Source organism: Sylvia atricapilla, chromosome 3 (assembly GCF_009819655.1).
Source record: "Sylvia atricapilla isolate bSylAtr1 chromosome 3, bSylAtr1.pri, whole genome shotgun sequence".
Taxonomy (NCBI): Eukaryota; Metazoa; Chordata; class Aves; order Passeriformes; family Sylviidae; genus Sylvia; species Sylvia atricapilla.
In genome coordinates this window covers 59490656-59504416 of record NC_089142.1, presented here as the reverse complement: position 1 = coordinate 59504416, position 13761 = coordinate 59490656, and the positions used below count along the sequence as shown (strand labels likewise).

General features: G+C 44.0%; 1 protein-coding gene across 1 annotated transcript in view; it reads right to left on the bottom strand.

Moving 5' to 3' along the window:
* Nucleotides 1-6704, bottom strand: part of TIAM2 (TIAM Rac1 associated GEF 2) — a 166538-nt gene extending 159834 nt beyond the window's left edge. Inside the window, 1 exon segment of the mRNA XM_066314420.1 lies at nucleotides 6508-6704. The gene's annotated coding sequence lies outside the window, so the exon portion shown is untranslated.
* Between the last annotated feature and the right edge of the window lie 7057 nt (nucleotides 6705-13761).

Below are 13761 nucleotides of genomic sequence, written 5' to 3'. Positions count from 1 at the left end.
ACAAGATGCCTTGCAGTCAGTTGGTAAAGCCTGAAAGTTGGTAATTGCTTAACAAGCTCTGTATTCCAAACAAAAGTATTCTAGTGGTTCAAGTTTCTCTTCTTTCCGCTGTCATGTATACAATGATCGCACAAGTTAATTATAGAGAGTTAACTCTGCCAAGTATCTCACACTAAAATGATGATATAATTCTATTAGAAATCATAAAAAAAAAAACCACCCCTCACTATTGGTACCGCTACCAATAATGGACAGATCACATCTATGGACAGTTAAGATTCAATTTGTGCCATCTGACCTAGAGGAACGCTCTGCAGTGGGAGCATGGCTACACCAACATCAGTTCCAGATTCTGGAGTCACTCTTTCTACAGTAGTCTAGTTTCTTGAACTAGAAAGAGAGGTGAATGTCCTATTTTAATAGGGCTGCATTAAATGTTTCCATCTAACAGCCATTTTAATAACATAGTGGTGCTTCACAAAGGAAACTAATTCAGTAAACGGTTATCACATATAAACATACCTTCTACCTCTGAAGAGACGTAGGTTTTTTAAGAGCATTTTCAAGTGACTAATATCAAAATAAATCAGCAATTTAAACTGTACTGTACCGATTGAAGATGACATCATGGCATGTAAGTACACAAGCTGTTCACAGTGTCCCTACAGATGACATCTAAAACTCAGAAGATGCACAGAGCCTTCCAAATGAAGGCAATGGAATATAAATGATTTAATTAGAATAATATGCTCTAGTCCTTGGCCACTCTCTCACTATAAAGTAGGAATTTCCTCTGGGCAGGCACAGCACATAAACCAAGCTGCAACTGCTCGTCCCAGCTCCAAAAAAATGTAGTCTTACTTCCCAGTCCTGTGAGACACCAGAATGGTCTGCTAACTTCTTTTGTCAAGTTTCCCTTCTTCACTCAGCCTAAATCCATCCTATCAGTACAAGGAAAATAGAAGCAGTTGTTACCATGACACAGAGTTTAAAATACTAATAAGAGCTACTGAAAATCGTGCCTATTTGTACTATCGTCTGATTTACTTTTTAAATCAAAACCAGAAGTTCATTTCTTCTGCCAAAGCAGTTTTTCTTTTTTAATTAAGAAACTTTAAAACATGAATCATTCTTTTTCTGTGGAAGGTATGGAAGAAAAAGACAAGACAGACTACTATCAACGCAAATTTATCTCAAACCCTATACTTTGTAATTATTGAGTTCTCTAAAATTGGATACCAATTTAATTTTTTTTTTTTTATTACAGTAGGAAACTGTTTGTCCAACCTTTCCTCTTGAGTGCCTAAATATCAAGAGTACCAAAGCTGAATTTAACTTACTACGCTTCCAAAAAGCAGTAAGGAACTAAAACCTTAAGGCAGGCAAACCACTTTTCCTCCTTTTGATTTTTATTAATGATTCAGAGAAATTCTTTTTTTACCTATATGAGAAAGTTGCTGACTTCAGTGAGCAATAAACTTCCGCAACTGACTTCAGTGGAACCTCAGTTAATATCCTCAAAGAGAACATTTGTCTGCTCTTTCCTTACTGGAGATAAGAGGTTCCCTTCTAAATTGCATCCTAGAGACATTTGGCTAAATTTTTTTTCCTCCAGGCATAAAGTAAACATCTATAAATATTTTATACCAACACTGCAAAGCAAAAAAACAGACTAAGCACTATTAATGTGCACCTTTTTTTTTTTTTTTTTCATCACATTTATAAGAAAGAGGCAGTGATGCACGCCACAAGGCTGGGATCTAATCAGACACAGTAAGGCCCTGTCTAGACAGGCAAAAGTTATTACAATCAGTTAGCGTGGTTGAAGAACTCCATTAAGATGCAGGCCAGCAAGAAAGAAACCACATTAGCAAATGACACAACACAACCAGGCACCAAGGCAGCCAAGGGGCCTCCTGGCATGTTCAAAATTGAGCCTCTCGTAGAGTCATTGGCAAGCTGGCACGTCACAGCGCTGGCTCCTCTGCCAACAGTGCATTGGACAGATTATGGACACACGAGCGGTGTGGGACTGCATAACCCCACAGTGCTCTGAGCAGCCACAGCATCACTCAGGGAAAAGGAGCTCATGGTGAGCAGTGATGAGCCTGAGCGCTCCTCCATGGTGCTGCTGCCCAGGCATGGTCTGACTCCGTCCCCACAGCAGAAAAGACAATTTGCTCACGAGGTGATCACGTGCCACGAGTGTTTTCCTCACCCTCCATTCCTTGGAAGGATGTCACTGCTGCTTGTGGAGAAACACATTTCTGAGATATTTGGGATATAAGCACACAGATGCTAGGAATAAGAAACACTATACTAAAGAAGAAAGAAAAACCAAACTAAACAAACCAAGAAAGAAACAAAAAGTTAAAAATGAAGTGATAAGGATTACATATAAAGCAAAGCAAACTTGTTTCCTTTGCTGTCATCTTCCTCCTTGATCAAAACTTTCAAGGCTTCTCAATAACACCTATTTGTTTTGCAAATGGGGTATCACAGCATACTTGATACAATGCCAAATGTGATTAAAAACACCATGCACAACCTATTTATTACTCTTACTTGATAACTCTTTTTCAAATAGTTTGCTTTAAAACAAAGAAAAAATACACAATTCTAAAGGGAGAATGAATGCACTGATATCACCTAGGAAATTGTTGTCTCAACATCTATAGACATTAGAAACACTTCTAAATTTAGTCACCCCAGCATTTAATATGGACCAGAAAAAAGAGAAACAAAGCCAGAAGAGTGCTCATATTTTAATTACTATCAACAGTAAACCCTATTTCCAGCTATGCTATCCCAGGAAATGAACTCCAAGCTTTGAAACTGCTATTAAAGTCCGCACAAACTATTTGCTGAAGAGGAACAAGCATATATTTCTCTGGTTGCAAAATATGACACATACACTTTTGGGACGGGAGAGGAAGTTATAAACTATCCACAACCCACCAGGGAAAATCTTTCTTCTTTGAATCAAGAACAGGCTTCATAATAAATTCCTTCACTATTGTATTATATAATCTCATTGGTAGCATTTGTCCAAACTTTTCCAGTGCATTACTTTGTGTCACTGCAATTTACTTTGCAGAAATGGAAAAAACTCCCACAGGGAATTTAAGAGTATATACAGAAACTGTTGAAACTTTTCCCATCCACTATCATTATACTATTACTAGTCTTAAATTTGCAGAAGCAATGACTTCACTTTGACACCATCAGAATCTCACCTTTGGCTCTAAGTGGTAAAGCAACCCTATTAATCCATAAAGGTGTTCCACAGCAGCATGAAGGATCCTTATCAATGTGCCTAGGCACTATCAAAGGCAAGGTCGGAGCAAAATTGTCACTGCAAATGTGAATAGACAGCACGTGGAGCTCACCTGTGTAGTCAGTGGGCAGGGCACACACATGACCTCTGCAGACATCCTACTGAAGGCAATTCAATAAGGCCTTCAGCAGTGCTTGGTGGTAGTATCATTAGCTGAGCATGAAAGCTCAGATCTGGATAGCAAATGCAGGTTTTGGAAGCACATCTGCTATTAAAAACAAACAAAAACCTGTCTTTCAACCAAGTCTTGGTCAGCTTCTTGATGAGCTGTACTGTGACCCAAGAAGAATATCCAAATCCCACAAATCAATACCATCAAGCCCTGGAGGCAAATATATCATAGAATCATAGAATGGTTTGCATTGGAAGAGACCTTAAAGATCATCTACTTCAATCCCATGGCCACAGGCAAGGTGGACTGTCTCTCTTCTGTAGGTAGAAACTGACAAGTAATTCATCCTTGCAGCAATTCATTACTTCCAGACACTCAGAATACCTTCAGTGGGGATCTAATGTGAGCCAGTGAGGGAAGCCCAGGTCCTGAGCACCACATGAGTACTTTCTGCCAGCTCCTCAAGGGATTGCAACAATGGGGATGGAAGAAGCAACTGTACCATGAATCTAACATCAGCTAAAACTACACTGCTATGCAAGGGGGAGGTCTCACAGCATCCCCCATCTCTGGCCATCAATTGCTACCTCCTGCCTTCAGATGACGCTATTGCAAGTGTTGAAACAGGACAGCAGTCAGCATGCTGATGGTTTTTTCCCAATTGCAAGCACTAATTTTCAGCCTGATCAGTGATCTGATCCAACTCACAGTCAGCAGAGCCAGCATAAGCAATGTGTGGGGATGCTGTAAACAGGAACAGAAAGAACAGATTCCCCATCTTCTGCTGCAGCAAAGACTCTGCTGTCTTACACTGGGATTCAGTTTCTTCTTTTCCATCAGCCCCGGGATTGAGAAACACACTCATCTTATTTCATCTGGCTGATTAGCACCCATTCCTGTCACAAGCCCATGTGATAATCACTTACTAATACAACTGTCATGACTGACTGTAAAACTTCTGGCTCACCCTGTGCATTAAGTGCTAGACAGACACTGCAGAGAGCAGCAAAATCCAGTAAGTGCTTACAAACTCACACACTTTTTATAAAACCCTGCATGTTGTGCTGTTCTACCTACAGCGTTTATTGTTGTCCAAAGCAACAATTATGCAAACACTTGGGCACTTGTTTAATTCTTCTGTTACAAACTACTCCATTACACTTAATGGATTAATTAGCAAAGGCTCATTTTTACCCAGAGTGGAGGCTCCCAAGGCTAAATGCAGTCACGGGAACAGGCTCCCAGGGGGAGGCTGGGAGGGGGAAAGGCACCTGGGAGCACCTACAGTCACACTGTAGCTCCACAGGCAGTTTTGGCAGCAGAATCAAGTTTTGCCACCTTAAAAAAAGCTGCCCTACCTTCTCTGCTCCCTCTTTCCTCCTCTTACCAAATGAACCAAAACATGGAATTGATACAGATTAAAAATTATATCTGTTTTTTTGCTCAATGCCCAGATCCAGATCACCACAGGACTGCATAAGTGTTCATGCTGCTATGAAAAGAGTCAGAGCTAGGCAGGGGCTGCCAGGGCAACCCCATGTTGCAGCAGTTTAAACCACCCAAAACACAATCAGAGCCCAACTCTGCAGCTTCAGCCCTGCTACTGTTACCTCACAATGAAACTAGACCAAATAGGGTGGTCACCCCCTTCCTCCCTCCATCTCCCTTCCCTCTCCCCACAGCACTGGGGTTCAGCATCTCTCCCAGACACTCTTCTGGGAAGGCAGAGCTGGAAAGAAATCCCCTCAAAAACTCTGGGGCTGGATTAGGTTTCTGCTACATTGAGTCCTGGAACTGGCTTTCCACAGAGTCGGATGAAGTGGCACAAAGGAGAGGGTGCACCGGGTCCACAAGCAAAGGACCCAGAGCAATTCGTCTATATTTTTATAGCTACGGAGAGCAAGCCTGGCTAGGACCATCCGCTGCCTCCCATAGGGAACAGCCACAGAAGTAAACCCATTTGGAGGGCTGTAAGTCTCACTCATGCCAAAAGCGCAGAAGCACATTATTGTAAGTTTAGTTAGATAAAAAAGGTCATACAAAGTACTGGTTTCCTTTCACATTCTTTGCATATACAAAGATCCCAACGGTTCCAAGAGGATTTTCCTGTATAGCCTTACTGAAAGCTGGTTAAAGAAAATGGCTATTAATCCCACTAGTAACTTAAAACAAAACGTTAAATTAATTTCAGTGGGAGTTCTGGCCATGCACAAAACCCAGCATGATACCCTCAGATTCATACACATTCCTCTCTTGGGAAATGACAAGAACTCTGCAGACACACGAAAAGGAGAAATTTACTCCACGTTATTAGAACTCGGTACAGAAATAGCCAAACGATCTGCACCAGGCTTAAAACTATTTCCATAAACCCCGACCTTTTGAAACTGTCATTGTTCACGCCGCTGTTTCCGTTTTCACCTCTTACTTTGAAAGCTCGCCCCCCGCGATCATCTTTAAACCAAGATCCGCGCCAGCAAACCTTTCCATTCTGCTAAACTCCTGACGGGCGTTTTCTGAGGCTCTGAGCCCGGCACTGCGGGAGCGAGATTCCCCGGTGAGCACCCCCGAAGCGCCGGGCACAGCGCACGCATGTGGCAGCTGCCGGGCTCCCTGCAGGGGCTCCGGAGGAGCCCGGCTATCCCGTCCATCGCCGCCGGCGCGGGCATCACGCCCGGAGCCGGAGAGCCCCGGAGAGCCCCGGAGAGCCCCGGAGAGCCCCGGAGAGCCCCGGAGAGCCCCGCGGCCGCAGCCCGCTCCCCCGGGTGCCCAGCGCTGCGCGGGGCGCGGAGCCGAGCGCGGCCGCGGCTCTTTGTTCGGCGGCGCCCGAGGCCGGAGCGGCCGCGCCCCGCGGAGCCGGGGCTCAGCCCGGGGGGCCGGGACGGGGCGGCGGGAGCCCGCGGAGCCGGGCGGAACCCAGACCCAGACCCCGTCCCGCGGCCGCGCAGCTGCCCGCCCCTGGCCGCAGGAACCCGCAGCGGAGGAAAAGGTCTCACCACAGACAGACACTTGGCAGCGCCTGCCGGGGCTGTCAGCCCCCCGCCCAACTCCCCCTTACCTGCCCGCGGGTGCGGAGCAGCCCCGAGGACTTTGTCTCCGCGGCGCGCCAGCGGATAACTTTCTGCCCCTACTCCGCTCCTCGCAGCCACAGCGACGCTTTCCCCACCCGCTCGCTCGCTCCGTCCATCCGCCCGCCCCTCTCTCCCTAGCTCCCTCCCTCCCTCCCTCCCTCCAGCAGGGGCGGGGGCGGCGGTCCGGAGAGCCCGACCCCGCCCCGCGGTTCCCGGGGCCGTGCCCGGCTGGGCCGGTACCGGGGGTGCCCAGGAGTCGTGTCCCGGCGGCGGAGGCTGCCGGGCTGCGGGACGTGCCCGCCGCGGTGGTGCCCCGGGCAGGGCTGGGCGAGCTCACCTGGACCCGCCGGCCCCTGCAGTGGCAAGCGAAGGGTGCGGGATCCAGGCGTTGCCACCCCATCCTCCTCTGTTTGCCCGAGCAAGCCCTGCTGTATTTTAGTCTTCGTTTATTTACAAACTTACTGCGCGTTACCTAGCTGGTTAATGCAACAGCTGGAGAAATTAAACCCAGGAGGAACATCACACCTCTCGGGTATTTCCACACGCAAGTATGTAATGGAACTGAAACCACCTGGGAGAGCCTTTCTAAGAGGGGTTATACAGTGAAACAAACTCCAAAGGGAACGTTTCCAGCGGCACAGTTGCCATTCCTGGCAGATGTTTAGGGCGGCTGGGACAGGCGCTTGTCTCTGCACAGCAGAGGTGAGAGAGCAGAGAGGGACAGCCACACCGCCTGCAATTGTCTGCTGCCTTCGATTGTCCTGGTGTGTTTATTACCACTATTGCACCGTGCAAGCACAGCTCTGATGTGTGTTACATAATTAACCTTTGTTATGTTGGTAACCCTGTCATTCTCCCCGCGGGGCAGCTGGGAGTATGAGGAGGAGGCCTTGGTGTTGGGATAGTCAGTCGTTCCCTTGACAATTTTTATTTTGGTTTCTCTCTGGGAAAAAGTAGATCAAAAAAGTTCTTTGCCATAGACAGCAGCGTGGTGAACACTGTGGTAGTCCTTTGTTCCTCAGCGAGTGTGTGCCACAGCCAGCCCTTAAAGTTTTGTCTTGTCCCTGGCAGGCTACACCCCTTCTGTCAGAAAGGCCCAGTGCATCGAAATAGCAGAACAACTGGGTGGAAGGGAATCTCTACAGGAGGCTGAACTAAGAAGCAGAGGACGTGTGCTCATGGTAGACCCAGCTGTTTAGACAATACATTATGTTAGAGTTTTCTGCTGGTTTCCTACCTGCAAAATTTTTTTTTGTAATGTAGTGAGAGATGGAGTCATCGGCATCATAGTCTGTCAGGACAGAGGAGACTCTTCTGGCCAACAAGCGCTTTCTGTCAGAGAGCACTACCTGTCCATCACAGCACACCTATGTGTACAGTCAGTGAGGGATACTGACAGCACTCCTGCCCCACAGCCTGGCTTAGCTAATTGTGATTGCGACATTTCAATGAAGAAACCTATCCTGTGACTATGAACTCTTAAAATATGAAACACTAGATACATATAAGACGAAAATAAGTGGCAACTTCCACAAGTATGGCTTCTCCTACTGATCTTTCAGGGAGCATTTAAGCTAGATGCAGTGTCTAGTGAACTAGGAATATACCTGGTTGTCATTACTGATAGAAGAAAGCAGAGGAACATTGCAAAACTATTATATTTTAAGCATTTTTTATGATGTTAGGGAAAAAGAGAGAGAGATCAGGTCAAGTATCAGTCAAAAATCAGGTTTCTTCATTGTGTTTAATGTAATCACTCATAAATAAGTAGACTTTCCTCACAGGGTGGAAAGAGTCTACTGAAATTTATGCAGGGAGCTGTCGGTACCATGTTCTGTTCTAACCAATGTCTCCATGAATTTGGGGTGGGGGGGGGGGGGTGTGTCTGTTGCATAATTAGTACATTTACTTTGAGGTTGGGGTGTTTATCCTCTTCCAGATCACCTTTCCCTCCCCCAAATAACTGCTTTTCTCCTTTACACAACTGCAATTAGAATATTACTTTGCCTTTGTGCAACACCCCTCAGTAAAGACTCCAGGGACAGACTATCAGCTGGTGACCATGGTGTTGGCTCTGTGCACTGAGCAGGAGATGGAGCAGAACGAATCCATGGGGAGCTGTTGGAAATAATCAGTGGCAGTACTGCTGATATGGCACATGAAAAAGTCATACAAAAAGTCATATGGAAGCTCTTAAAAAGTATTTGTTCCTCAACAGCTAGCTCTCAAACTTTTAGGATTGTGCCAGGATTGTGTTCCCAATTTATTTTTCACAAGCCTGAGAGCTAACTACTTACTTTTAAAAGTAAGTAGAAACTTGAATTGTCTCATATTCAAATAACTTCTGGAACCAGGAATTTTTTAAAAAGCTGAATATCATTAAAAATGCTCATATCTGTGGCACGGGTAGCACAGCAGAAGTGGTGAGGGAGGCATTATTGCCCCTCTCAGGCACACACCTTTGTTTTGCTGTTAGGGATTATGTTTATAGTAAATTCGTATTAGTGGTAAATCCAGTTTGTAGTGTACTCCAGAGATTAAAATCTTTACATTTGCAAAGTGCTGAACGAGTTGCCTATCAAAAAAGACACAAGAAAATGTCATACCAGAAACTATCATCTGCTGTCATGAATATTTAAAGCTGGTGTCACTGTCACATGCTACACACTGTAAATTTACTCTTAAGGCCACCATTAAAATTCCTAAAAACATCACGAAATAATACGGCCCTTGAAGACTTGTGTATTAAAATGTTCTGTGGTCTCAGCTCCAGCCCTTACCTCATGACTCACTCAAGCAAAATATCCATTGAAGTAAATGGGAATTTGGCAGGAAAAAAAGATGGAGATGGGCCAAAATCAAAACAGGGATGGAAACACTCTGGTCTTTTAAGGCAGTTGGATTCCTTATGTAGACCCAAAGTTTGCTGTTCAAATCTTAATTCTGCTGTGAGATTACTGGAGGGCTTCTGACAGGCCTTCAGCTGCCGTGTCTACCTCACTAAGCAGGCTTTAGTGAGCACCATCTGTGGTTGTTCCTCATGCACACCAGGTTCCCAAGGTACACAATAAAGTGTTATTTGTGTAAGAATATTAAGTTCCCCCTTTTGCCCCTGTATTCCTTGGCTTTCCCTCTTTAGGAAGTGTTACATTAGAAGTTTCTTCGATCCGAACCACTTTCATCCTCCTGCCTTTGGTTTGCTGAGGAGCAGGGTGTCTGACTGACTCAGTGCTTGCATGGATTTCCTCTCAGTGGTTGGTGTTCCTGTTTGTCCTACAAGTGTGTCTCTCTCTCTCCCTTTTAAGTAGTGAAATCCTTTATCTGTCCCTTCCTGACCTCCCTGTATATGTGGCTTCTGGGCATTGGCTTTACTTTTGTTCTCTGCTCCCCGGCAGCTGTCCGTGTTCCATCCGGCTGCAGCAGCTGGGCATCACTGGGCCTGCCTCTGCCCTGAATTTCAACTCATAAAAACATGGTGTTCTGCCAGTCAGGGGCCTGGGACCCCCAAATATTTAGAATCTTTCTATCCCTTCTGTTCTTCTCATCAGAAGGCACACACAGACAATTTCTATCTCTGTTATTGAAATATTACATACATGATGCAAACCGTCAGATGGCAAATGCTCTACCATCCTCTGCAAATGCACTTTCTTTCAACATATTTAATGAAACACAGTCTCTAAGAGTGTTTGTAATTAAGACAGAACACATTTTCACCGCGGGTAAATGAGTAAAGGTAAATTAAGGGAATATGAAAATCTTTCTCTTCTATTCTCTGCAGGAGCACACATGCACAACACACACAAACACACGCAGGGGAAAATGCTCATCTCTGATACATCACCAAAACAACGTTTTGGCTTCTGTGCCCCCTCTGCTGGCTGACCCCTTTATGTATCTGTTTTAGCAAACATACTTTGAAAAATAATATTTAAATTATTGATGATGCTGGCTCATTAACAAAATTGGCCACACTAATGGAAATATTGCAAAGAATAAGCTTCCTTACCAATCCTGCAGAATGGTAATTCATAATTAATTGTTCGAAGTAAATATTCACACTCAATTTCAAAATGTTAAGGCAAGAGATGTTGAAAGCTGACAGAGCCATGCAAAAGCTCCTAAAGACAAGAGTATCATCAAAACACAGATGTGTGTTTTGGGAGGCTGTATTATTTTGCTTTGTAATTTCCAACTTTTTGGTGTAAAACTTCCTCTTTTTTTATTTTTCCCCATCAAAAACAAATTATGTAAACTTATTCATAACTCTGTATTTGATATACACAGATGTATATCAGTACATATGCACATATGTATATTCAAAGATAAATGATAAAAAAAATCCAGAGAGATAAAATTAAATATTTGATACAGGCAAAAGCATGTAAAGAGGGAAAGAGACGAAGGAATAAAACTTAGATAACAGTTCCACTGGAGCCATGCTCAGCATCTTAAGGACCTGTACTGAAACCAGCACTGGTCTTACTGACATCAGTGGGTCTGGGCTTCTCCAGGCAGAAGATTTGAACAGGAAGGCAAAGTCATTCAAAGCATATCCAAAGCCCTGCAGATCCACTAGTTCCAGTGCAGGTGTGGAGAAGGACCAGAGATGACCTAGCTGTGGGACTGAGAGAGCTGGAGAGTAATACCTGCAGATCTTCTAAGAGCTTGAGCTGGGATATTTGAGAGAAAAAAAGTGGATTGTCCCATTCACCAAGTAGTTTTCTTGACTACTGAAAGAGAAGGTGTGTATTGTTCAAATTGATGAAGTATGGTTTAATTCAAGATGTTGCAGATCAAGAATGAAAGGTATCTTTCTGTAAAAATATACATAAATGGAGGCAGCAGTTCTGCAGATTTCTAATTTAAAAAACAGCAGAAAAACTAGAAGGAAAATAGAAAGCTGATGGCCTTGAAGGGAAAATGAGCGACCTCCCTAAGCCTCTCTTGTTCATGCCCCCATGTAAGACTTACTGCAGACAAGGCCCATGGCCATGTCATTATTCTCAGGAAATATATTCCACATGACTAGGTAACCAGGACTATATCACTGCAAGATAAGGCCACTTCTTTGCATTGATAATGTAAATGAAAGCAATGATGCTGTGATCTTTAAAAGAAGCAATAGATAGACCAATTCTGCTGAACTTGACTTAAAGTCTCTTGCAGTTCCTGCAAACACAACCCCTCCTCCCCTGCACTCACCCTGCAGCATACATGGCTCGGCTCATCACCAGTCTGGTATTATTTCAGAACCCCTTGCTGTTAATTCATGCAAACAATACAAGAACAAAAATGGGGTTTTTTCTGTCCTCCAGCCACTGCAGCAGCCAGGGCAGTCAGGGAGCAGTGCACTGCAGGCGTGTGTGGAGTCTCTAAGAGAACCCCCCTGTATGACACCTCCAAATCCATGTGTCCTCCCCTGGGGCAGGAGAGGCTTGCCAGGCCTGTCAGGTCCTTCTTTCCTCAAAACCCCATTGCCTGCACAGAAAATGCCCTGGCCCAACTGTTCAAAAAAACACTGCTCTGAGACCAATCTGGCATGCCAGCATTTTTCTGGCACAACAAATCCCCCTCAGAAGCCCTTGTCTGAAGCCTGTAAAGCCAATGCAGTTTTATGCTGAATTGTCATGTTGATCTCAAGCCCAAAGAGGAACATCGTTTTAAAAGTGACTGCTACATGAGTGCATTCTCTGGTGAAGACTGCTTGCCCTGTTTGGAAATGGCAGCCTCTGGAAAACCCAAGATCCTCCCTAATTTCACAGAGTTTTCAAAGGCTCTGCTTAAAAGCTCCCTGTGTGTAATCCGTGGGTCATTCAAAACACTAATTTCACTTCAAGAAACAATTTCACTTTAGGATACAAAAACTTTGAGTTTAAGCCCATTCTCAAAACATTAGCGAGATGACTGGTGAGAGTCCATATCAAAGTCTTTCTCAAGCTTTTATCATGTTTGAACATTATAATTTTTCAAGTCAGAAGTGGCAGAACCACCAGGACACCAGCTGACTCAACCCCCTCTCTCCTAACCAGTTGGTGCTGATACCATCACTGGTACAAAAGATACCACAGTCACATCATATCTTATCTTCCAGGGCAGGGTGTTTACAGACTCTTCACTTGCCTGATTGTATTGGCACATGTCAACCTGCAAGACAGTTCCTAAAAGTGACTGTGCTTTCTATCACTTCATTTAGGTGTCAGCATTTAGTGTCTGTGCTCATTCTGGTATTTTCTTCTTCTCCTTCTATTGATTCCTGTTGTTACATTGCCAGTGAATAAATCCAGGTCCCCTGGAAATTATTAGCCCCTTATTGCTAGGAAAAAGAAAAGAGTAGATTTTGTTCTCTCCCTTGCTAACAGCAGACATGACTGCAAATAGAAAAAAGGGCAGATTTATTACACAGAAAGATGGTATTTTTTTACACATCAGCTTTTAAAACAAAAATGTGTTTAAATGAAGTTTTTAAAGGTGCTTTCTTCCTTGCAATTTCACATCTGTATTTATCTGTAAAGAAAGCATGTAAGCAATGTTATATGAGCAACGTTCTAGACATTTTTACTTTGAGTCCTCAATATTGCCAAAGCATGTTTAAAATATTATTTTTAAATGGGTAATCAATGCTTGCTTGAATGTATCTTTCTTCATACAGACATAGCTTTGTAAACTGACTAGAACGTCTCACTTCTTGATACAATCGACACTATCTGGCCAAGATTTTTGGCATGAACTTTAATGCACAGTATTGTAACTTTATCACCCATTTCCATGGTTTTCATTCCCTGTTCCTGTCTGTTGCAGCATTCACAGTCAGGCAGCTGTGACTTGGTTTTTACATTAATTCATTGCTGGCTCAATAAAAAGAAGGGTGTGTTCTAATTAGGCTCCAGATTTTAATAAACCGAAGCATGTGCCTACGTGTTGTCCTGAACCAAGGTGTCATTTGCAGTCCAGCCCTAAACTTCCAACACACAGAGAGTTTCTTTGAAGGCCTCTCAGTCTAAGAAGTAACTGTCTCTGAATCTTATTAGCATGTGAAATGCAAAAAATAGGAAAAATGTTGAACAAAGTCTGACCACTTATATATGCAAAGGAGAAGGCCGTGTGCATCTCAAAAGCTAATGGTTGCTTGGAAAAGTTTAAAAAAACCCAACCAAACAAAACACCCTGGCCAGATACAGACAAGGGTTGAGAGATGCAAGACTGCACATATTGGAAGAGTTCTGGATATGCCATGTGTC